Source organism: Salvia miltiorrhiza, chromosome 2, assembly GCF_028751815.1.
Source record: "Salvia miltiorrhiza cultivar Shanhuang (shh) chromosome 2, IMPLAD_Smil_shh, whole genome shotgun sequence".
In the NCBI taxonomy this organism is placed as follows: domain Eukaryota; kingdom Viridiplantae; phylum Streptophyta; class Magnoliopsida; order Lamiales; family Lamiaceae; genus Salvia; species Salvia miltiorrhiza.
In genome coordinates, this window is record NC_080388.1 from 65,227,099 (window position 1) to 65,236,575 (window position 9,477).

Here is a 9,477-nt window from a genome sequence, read left to right on the forward strand (position 1 = left end):
TGTTAAATTGTTTAGATTTTGAAACAAAATAATCAGCAACACTAATTTTTCGTTTATAAAAATAGGTAAACAATTAAACAGAACACAAAAACTTAGGTGCTATTGGGTGCACTGTAGAATCGGGTTACACCCGCACTCAGACTTTAACCTGCATTTTGATTCAAATTATGTAAATGACACTATTCAGTTATACAAATGTCACTGCCTATAATTGACATTATTCAGTTATACAAATTACACTATAACATTTTGAAACATTATAGTGTCATTTACAATTTTATGATGTCAATGACAGGAAGTGTCATTTACAATATTATAATGTCAATTATACGTGGTGTCATTTGTATAATCGAATAGAGTCAATTACAGACAGTGTCATTTGTATAACTGAATAGTGTCATTTACAAGGTTCGAATCAGGAAGCGGGTTTGTATTTGAGTGCGGGTCAGAGTTTGAACGCGAGTGCAACCGTCTAATCAGAAAGCTACATTTATATATAAAAGCAGATCATGTGTTCATTGAAAAAATTGTAAATACATTATTTTTAATGGCTATGATAAAATCAACAACAAAATATGTTTAATTTTATGGATTTCAATAATAAATTATTGTTTGCATAATTATTATTAAATTTTAAAATAAGTGTATAAAATAAATGATGTGTACATAATAGTGAAGCTTAATAAATATGATCGCAACTCATCGTTTAATTAATTTCACTTCAAACTATTGATATAGTATATGATTGGTGATTTCATGTCACTTACAAAGATATATTCCTAAATTTATACCACTTCAAAAAATAATATTAATTCATCACAATCACATTATTTTTATATAATATATAATTTAATACTAATATAAAATAAAAAATATAAAAATTATAATATCTAAAAAAATATAATACCCGTGCATCGCACGGGCAAAATACTAGTTTGAAAAGTTAAGATTCCACCTTAGCATATAGAACAAATTAGATATTGTACTTTTCATCCAAGAGCGAAAGGTATATTGTGGTAATTGATCCATGCGAACACATTGTCTAGTTGTGTTGAAAACGGTGTTGTTTACAAATTAAAGAGTGTTTGGGTAAACATTATGTTTATAAGTTTAAATAATTTATAAAATATAATATTTTAAAAGTTTATATAAATTATTAAAATATTTGGATAGTTGAGCTTATAAACTATAAAAAGAATTGTGAGTTAAATAGAGTAAAAGTGTCAAACTGAAAGAATATATGATGGAAATAATTAATAAATCATAATATATAGAATTTTTTTAAAAACAGGCTAATAACTTATGGGTTGCGATTTATTAATCTTCAATAAAACCTTACTAATTTCAATTAAATTCATTAATCAAAATTAATTAATAAAAAGAGGCGAGGCAGCAGTATACACACCAAGACCTTGTCTTTACTTTTTGGCTTGAGATTTCTAGTGCTGGTGTTAGGTGTGAAAACAGACTCGCTTGTAACATTCTATAGGCTCGAGGCGAAAAAAAAATGCATCCATCCCTTATACTATTGAATACTTGAATTTATATTAAATTTTCAAATCTCGATAGACTAAATTAAAATGCTCGTCAATGATTGAAGGAGTCGAGAGTTTTTTTTAATACTATATTTTTAATCAAATCATATTTGTATGGGGCATTCTTGCCGGGTCCAAACAAGTAAAAACACAAAAAATTTGTCAAAAAAAAAAATATACACCAATAAATAATTATTTTGGGAGATGACATATTAAGGGTATGTCTTTTTTTTTTTATGAACTTACAATATTAAATAAAGAAAAATAAGCCGTGCCACAGGGGACTCGAACCAAGACCTTTGGCCTTAGGCATATAACCCCTTACCACTTGGCCAACACACGCACACTATTAAGGGTATGTCTAGTATGTAAGAATGGAATGAGAATTGAATGATTGTTCCTGTTTTCATTCATAATCCTATGGTTGATACGGATTTTGTAACTAGAATCATCACTCTCAATGGAATGCTTATTTCCATGAATATGAGATTAATCATTCATTCCCTCCCCCATAGTATTGTATATTACCATGTATATGGAATTACTCAAAAATAAAATTTTCATTTCTTTTTTAATGAAGCTTTATTTATTTACTTTTTATTTTGACAAATTTAATCTCACATAATAATAATAATAATAATAATAATAATAATAATAATAATAATAATAATAATAAATAGTATAAAAATAATTGTAATAATAATATAAAAATTAATAAAATAAAAGTAATAATAATGATAAATAAATAAATAATACTAATAGTAAAATAATATAATAAATGATAATTAATAATAAAAACAAAAAAAAAAAATAATAATTTATTACTAATAATAATATTATTATTATTATTTTATTTTATTAATATTTATTATAATAATAAATGATAATTAGTTATTATACTAATTATTTAGTTTAATAATAATAATATCTATTATTATTGTTATTATTATTTTTTTGACTTGGGGGAGTTGGGGAGGGGGAGCAGTGAGGTTTGAACCCGGGACCTCACTGTTCACACACAGGAGGCCGCACCGCTTGGTGTCCCCTTGGGGACTTTATTGTATTTATTATACTCCCTCTGTCCATGAAATGAGTATCCATATTTCCTTTTTCGTTCGTCCACGAAATGAGTACCTATTTCCCTTTTTGGCAAGTGTACCCCACACATCTCTTTAATTAATACACTAAAAAAGTGAGACCCTTAAACTATTCATACTACACTCCATACATTTCTTAAAACCCGTGCCGTCCACAAATGGGTACTCATTTCGTGGACGGAGGGAGTATTTCATTTTTATCCATTCAGTCCTTGCATCTACGAATCATAGGAATTCTATATTTCATTCATTTCATTTCCATCACCATTTCATTCCTAAATCAATTTCATTTTCATCTAATTCTATTCCTATATATCCGCCGTCACCTGATAATGTTCTCGGTGAGTGCATTATAATTCTTATTTTAATTAAAGTCAAAATGTCGAATATAAATTAAAATATTAAATAACTAATTTATTTTTGGGGTGATAACATTTGCAATTCTGGTTAACGTCAACTCTTTGTTAGCAAATCTTTTCATTCCTGGAAAATCCATTAGAAAAATGAAATGAAATCTTTCTCAACAGATAAATTAGTGCTAAGTATCGAAATTAATTGAAGTAAAATATTGCACGACTTCCCAAATATCTTCTCCAGCGGAAATAATTGATTAATTGAGCATGTATGCTGTATAATAAATGTGCAGATACTTCCATGCACACGCTTAATTTCAATGAAAGATGTGTTACTTATACAGTTACACTGCACAACATGTATTTTTTTGTTTTGGTAAAAACTTGGATATATATAGGTATCTTAATGGGTTTTAGTTGGATCGATACAAACAGTTGATTATCCGTTAAGCTAAAAAAGTAACGATTTTAATTCTAAATCCGACCTGTCTAGACTCGAAACTTGCCCGGTCCAGACTGGATCTGACTCGCTTGTTTTGGGTCTGGTCACCTGATCGGTAATTTTTTAATTTGTTATTAAATTCGGAAACCAAAACAAATGCAGCTAAATTTGTAATTTGTAAAACCTCAAATAACCTTCTTTCGAAATTATCCCACTTGAAAACATTATTGCAAGGTTAACTATATTGTTTCTATAGTCATTATGTTTATCTTCGATGATGAAACACGCCTACATTTAGAAAATAAATCGAACAATTTCTTTACATTCATGAATCTTCTTTTTGACTTTTGTAGTTCATTCAAATTATTCCAAAAGCTGATTCAAGACCCTGACATCAAAGAACAAGCCCTCCCGTGGGCAAGGTTTTAATTTACAGAGAATTAACTAAAATGAAGGAGACTCAGCAGCGGCGTCAACGATGAGCGGCTGAGGCGAGCCAGCGGCGATGAAATTTTGGGCTTTGAATTAAAGAAGGGTTTAACATTTGTGTTCTGACTTCTCCGTTGCTTAATTTTGGCTTTTGGATATTATCCACATAATACTCATGGTAATTAATCCACTCGAGCCATTTCATTTTATAACTTAATGGTTTGGATTCGATTTTTTTTTTTTTTGGTCAAGCAAAATTCATTAATCCAAGGTACCAGAGGTAAAAGTGTTCTTACAGAACTCGCATAACTAAATCATCTAAGCATCACATGGTGAACTCCATCTCTTTATCTAAGATTCCAAAAATTTCGCTCTAACACCACATTCTAGCTTTTATCTCCAAGACCAGGTTTTTGAATTCCCAATCCTTTCCTTCGAATCTCTTCTCGTTCCGTTTCTTCCACAGTAACCAAATACAGCCAACCCAAATTGCCTTGAGGAGGTTCCTAATCTTCTAATTCTCTTTGCCATAGTAGCTAAACATCTTCCAGTGCATAACGGCCGAATGAGGTCGAGCCATGCTAATTCCCGTCCATTTCTGGATCTCGTCCCATATCTTCTGCGCCTTTGAACAAGAAAGGAACAGATGGTCTGTCGACTCATCGTGAGAGTGGCAATCTTCACACTCGTGCTCCTCGTCTCCCAGATTAATGTTCTTCTTCCTCAAGTTGTGGCGCAAAAGTTTTCCACATCGACGTCATTGACTCCGCGACTGGACTCTGACTATGGTTCTCACACCGTTTTGATTTGATAGCTGCGTATGCTGATTTTGTGGCATACCTGCCGTCCGGGGACGCACTCCAAATCCAGCCATCTTCAACACCTGCACACGGGACACAATGGGAAATAAACGTCGTTAATTGATTAACCGCCTCCACCTCCCTATCCAGTAACTCCCTCATCCACTTCATCTCTCACACCCATGTCCCATCGACCCATCTCCCCCACTCGCCGACACTAACATCCCTATTTTCGCTTAGTCGATAAAGTCTAGGGAATGAAAGTTTAAGTGGTTCCAAGCTTGCCCATGTATGGTCCCAAAACTTAGTATCTAGCCCGTTTCCTAACCTCCGTTTGAGATTCTCCAAGAACCAGTTCTCTGTGGCCCTCCCACCCACGGTAATTATCTTTGACCACCAGCCAGTCTTCATCCCTCTGTTCCCCCTAAGACTAAAACCTCCCCCCCCCCCATTCAATTTCTCCATATAAGGATCTCACCACCCTAGCCCACAATAAGCCTCTGCCCTCCCAATATCTCCATATCCATTTTACCACCAAAGCCAGATTAACCCATTCAATATTCTTGAAGCCCAACCTCCCCTATTTTTTACTAAGACAGAGCTCACTCCATTTAACCCACGAAATGTATCCATTGTTCTCATTCCCGCCCCAAAGAAATTTACAGAATAGGGAATTTAAAGTTCTCACCGTGGATTTTGGAATAATCGAAAAGGAGAGCTGATAAATAGGGATAGCTTGCAGTACCGCCTTCACCAAGGTGGCTCTACCAGCCAAAGACAACTTTGAGTTCTTCCAACTGTCGATTCTCTTCTTTACTTTTTTCACCAAGGTTTGGATTCAATTTGATTCCAATAATTAATGAGTCGATTCTAACTTGGAGTCGAAATAATTTTAATGGTTCGGATCCGATTTGATTCCAATAATTTAAAAAAAAATGTACATACATTGTTATTTTATGACAAATCAATTGAGTGGTCTAGTGATTTTGATTTTGGATTAAGAGAGTAGCAATAATTATCGTGAAATTTAAGGATCTCAAAAAAAAAATTATCGTGAAATTTAACGTGAATATACACTAAATAGATTTTCAGTTTGTTGAAGGACCAAACTGAAAATCAAATGAACGATTCATAAATAGCATATACTTTTGGAATCTAATATCCCCTCTTATAGCGCAACTGGTAATCAGATAAAATCCGTTAAGAAACTGTTTCAAAAAAAAATTATGGTAGTGTAATACCCCGTTTCCCTGAGTTAAATTTAGAATTTATTTTGAACTTAGATTTAAGATGATTCACGCCGGAATGAGAAAAAGAATTTATTTTTAATTCCAACACAAATGATTTACAAAAACATTTGTAAATTTAGTTATTAAATTTATATACATTACATATTTATTTAATTGAGCATCGATCATTTACACGAACTATTTTATTTAACGAACACTGAACGATTATTACAGTTTTCATAGTACAACCCGGAAGATTTTTATTTTATTTTATTTTATTACTCCCATCTACTCCTACACCCACCTACTCCATCAGCCACCATATGCCACAACTTTATAGCTTTTTGTTGAGACACCTCATTCACCACCATACCTTTCAATCATACCATTCTCTGCAATCATACCATACACCTCATTCATCACCATACCTTTCTCTACAAAGTCATTTCACTTCAATAAAGGATCTATCTTTTCCCTCACTTAGCATCTTCGATCAATCTCATTTCTCCCTCAAGTTACTCTCTAGTTCCAACAAACCCAAAGAAATCCAAGTGCAGAGCTCAGCCATATTGCGAATGGATCAAATTGCCACAAAACTCAGATTTCAGCAACTCAAACCAGAGGTTTCATCTTTGAATCTCTCTATCTATTTTATACTTGCTCATTCAGTTATGACACTGCAATTGTAACACATCAAACCTTCACATACTTTCATCTCATCATTTCGGTGCATATGTATACACATTCATAAAGAACAACAATTTCTTAAAATCACCAAGTGTTCAGACATACAATTTATGTGCATATAGATACATATATGAAGCATGCCAATTTTGATGTATTTTTGAAAAATGGAGTCGAGAGGGAGGCTAGGCGCTGCGGCTCTGCCGTTGCTGCCTAGCCACGGTGAAGAGTGGGGAAGGAGATGCGGTCGGTGGTGGTGGTTAGCCACTGCCGGAGACGAGGGAGAACATAAGGGAAATGGGCGGCGGTGGTGGCAGCTTGGTGGCTGCTACTCGCTGGGAATTTGAGGGCGGCGATGGTGGTGCCGCTGCTGCCCGGCCACAGCTGGAGAGAGAGAGGTGGTCTGGGCTGGGTATTGCTGAGGGTGTCGGCGACGGTGGCTCCGGCTGCTGCTGTCGCCGAGAGAGAGACCGAGGGAGGCGGCGGCGCTCGTCGTCGCCAAGGGGGATTCAAGGGAGAAGTGACCAGAGATGACGCCCTTCGCCGGAGACGCGGCCGCGGCTTGACAGCGGCAGGGGGAGACCGGAGGAGATTCGAGGGAGAGAGAGAGACGGCAGCCTTCCAGCCGTGAATTCGCCGGGGTTGGAGCAGGCGGCGGCGGATCAGTCGAGAGAGGCGAGCAGTCGGACTGATTTGTGGGTGTGTGAGTCTTGACCATGGTTGTGAGTTAGAGAGAGATCAGAGGGAGTCCAGGCGGCGGTGGCGGCTTATCCGTCGACGCCGGAAAAGAGAACGAGGAAGAAGGAGGCTGGGCGGCGCAGCCGCTAGATGTGTCTGCGTTTGTGTTGTGAGTGTGACCGAGAGAGGGAGTAGGGAAGAAAAGGGGGTGGGATGTTGGGCTTTAGGTTTGGGTTAGGAGTTGGGTTTTAAATTTGGGCCGGGTTTTTAATTAGTGTTGGGCTGAAAATTTTGTTAGAGAGTGGGCCGATTTAATTAGTAGTGGGCTCGAGTCATGGGCCGAGATTTTATTTATTTTTGTTTCAGCTGGGCTTTTAATTTTTAAATCTGTTGGGCCTTTATTAATTTATTTAATTGGATTTATGCAGATTTTTATTTAAAGGAGATACACTATTTTAATTAATTAGACTTATTAAGTTTGATTAATTATTTTAAAGATAATTAGCATAATAATATTATTATTATGAAGTGCATATTTTAAGTAATTACTTATATGCTAAGCATGTCATGAAATTGCATTATATTTTGCAATAAGAATATTTATGATTTAATTGGTTTTATTTATAATTCCAATTATTAAAAGATGAGTAAGAATATTGTTGGTGTTCTTAACTCAAGAGAAAATGTTTTCAATTATTTATTCATTAAATTTTGAAAACCCGGCTAAGTGAATCATAGAATATTAAGCACTACACCATGACTTAAGATTAGAATTCAAGGAGACCTATTGAGAATAGATTTCTTGTAGGCTTTGAGCAACAGGAGGATTAGCATTGCTATTCCGATTCAGAGATAAGGATAAACGACAGGCTTTGCCTAATCAGGTGGACATTATTTTATTATTACGTATATAGAGATCCCCTGCGTGACGTAGGCCTCATATACGAATATATATGCATGATATGTTTTAACTGTTAATTTCAGTTTTATGAAAAGTTCAAATGATAAATGGCTCTTTATGAAATGATATGAAATGTTTATGAAATGAAATGAAATGTTTATGAAATGATTGACTGCCAAAAATGTTTATGTTTTTATATGTATCCTATCTGTGTTGGTTCGCCAACTTTAAAGGAAATCCAATTGGGATCCTATGCTAGACAAAGGTCGCTAGCTAGGGTTAACGTGTACACTTATGGAGACCGCGAGTCGCTTGCGACCGGTCTTGGCGTCCGTGGTAAGGAGGCCTCCTTCCCGGCGCGTGACAGAAAGGAACAGATATGGATCATATGAAGGAAAATGATCGGCCGATCGACTTTATGAAAATGAAAGAAATATTTTAGTAAGCGCAGGTCATTTAAGAAAACCCCTGTGTGTTACTGTTATGGCAGTTCAATTTATATATGTATGCATGTTGTATTTTCGGCTATGCCCACTGAGTATCTTTATACTCAGCCCTGCATGTATTTCTAAATGTGCAGGTTGAGCAGTTGATGGAATGGAATGATGTTGAGCGGGTGTTCCTTTGACATTTCAAGAAATGTAACCTTGAGTATACATCTTCATATGTATATCTCACACGTTTTCCGCTGCAAAACACTTTGATTAGGATAACTCTATGTTATGAAGTTGTTACACGTGTTATTGGGTAACCCACCTTAATCAGTTCTCTTTTATGTGTATGTTTTATAAGTATCCAAATGATCATATATGATCCTAGCTTTTTATCTATAAGTGATATTTTCATATACTTTAATGTTAAGTAATTGTCCATTTCCATTTCTTATTGTTCACCCCAAGTCATAACCCCTGTTAACCCGTCATTGGGAAGTGGGCTGTGACAGAGTGGTATCAGAGCGGTTCGTTCGCTCTGGCCCTAGAAACCTTATTCTAAAGAGTCGAGTTTAGTTTGATTCTTTATACTTACATGGCTTCATATGGCACCGCTCAACACTCCATTGCATCGTGCTCAATCAAGGAAAGAAGGTAACTGCAGTTTCAATGTTTTAAAGATGTTAATGTTCTAAAATGCTTCATGAATATGTTTATGTGAAGAGCAGGTTATGATGAAATGTTGAATGTTTTGCCTTTCATGGCATATTTTCGTAATCTATGATGTTATGATCAGACGAATGAAAAAAAAAAATTGACATATGTTTTCCCGGAGAACATAGATTGCTATAAGTAGCATGATCACAATTTTAAAAGAACATAGACTACTAGATTAGTA

At 35.1% G+C, this 9,477-nt stretch overlaps 1 long non-coding RNA gene across 1 annotated transcript; it reads left to right on the top strand.

Annotated features, from left to right (window-relative positions):
- The first annotated feature begins 6,049 nt into the window (after window positions 1-6,049).
- On the top strand, window positions 6,050-9,026 carry LOC131013028 (uncharacterized). Its single transcript, XR_009097562.1, has 3 exons — window positions 6,050-6,508; window positions 8,056-8,131; window positions 8,729-9,026. It is a non-coding gene; the product is annotated as an uncharacterized LOC131013028 (long non-coding RNA).
- The last annotated feature ends 451 nt before the right edge of the window (window positions 9,027-9,477 follow it).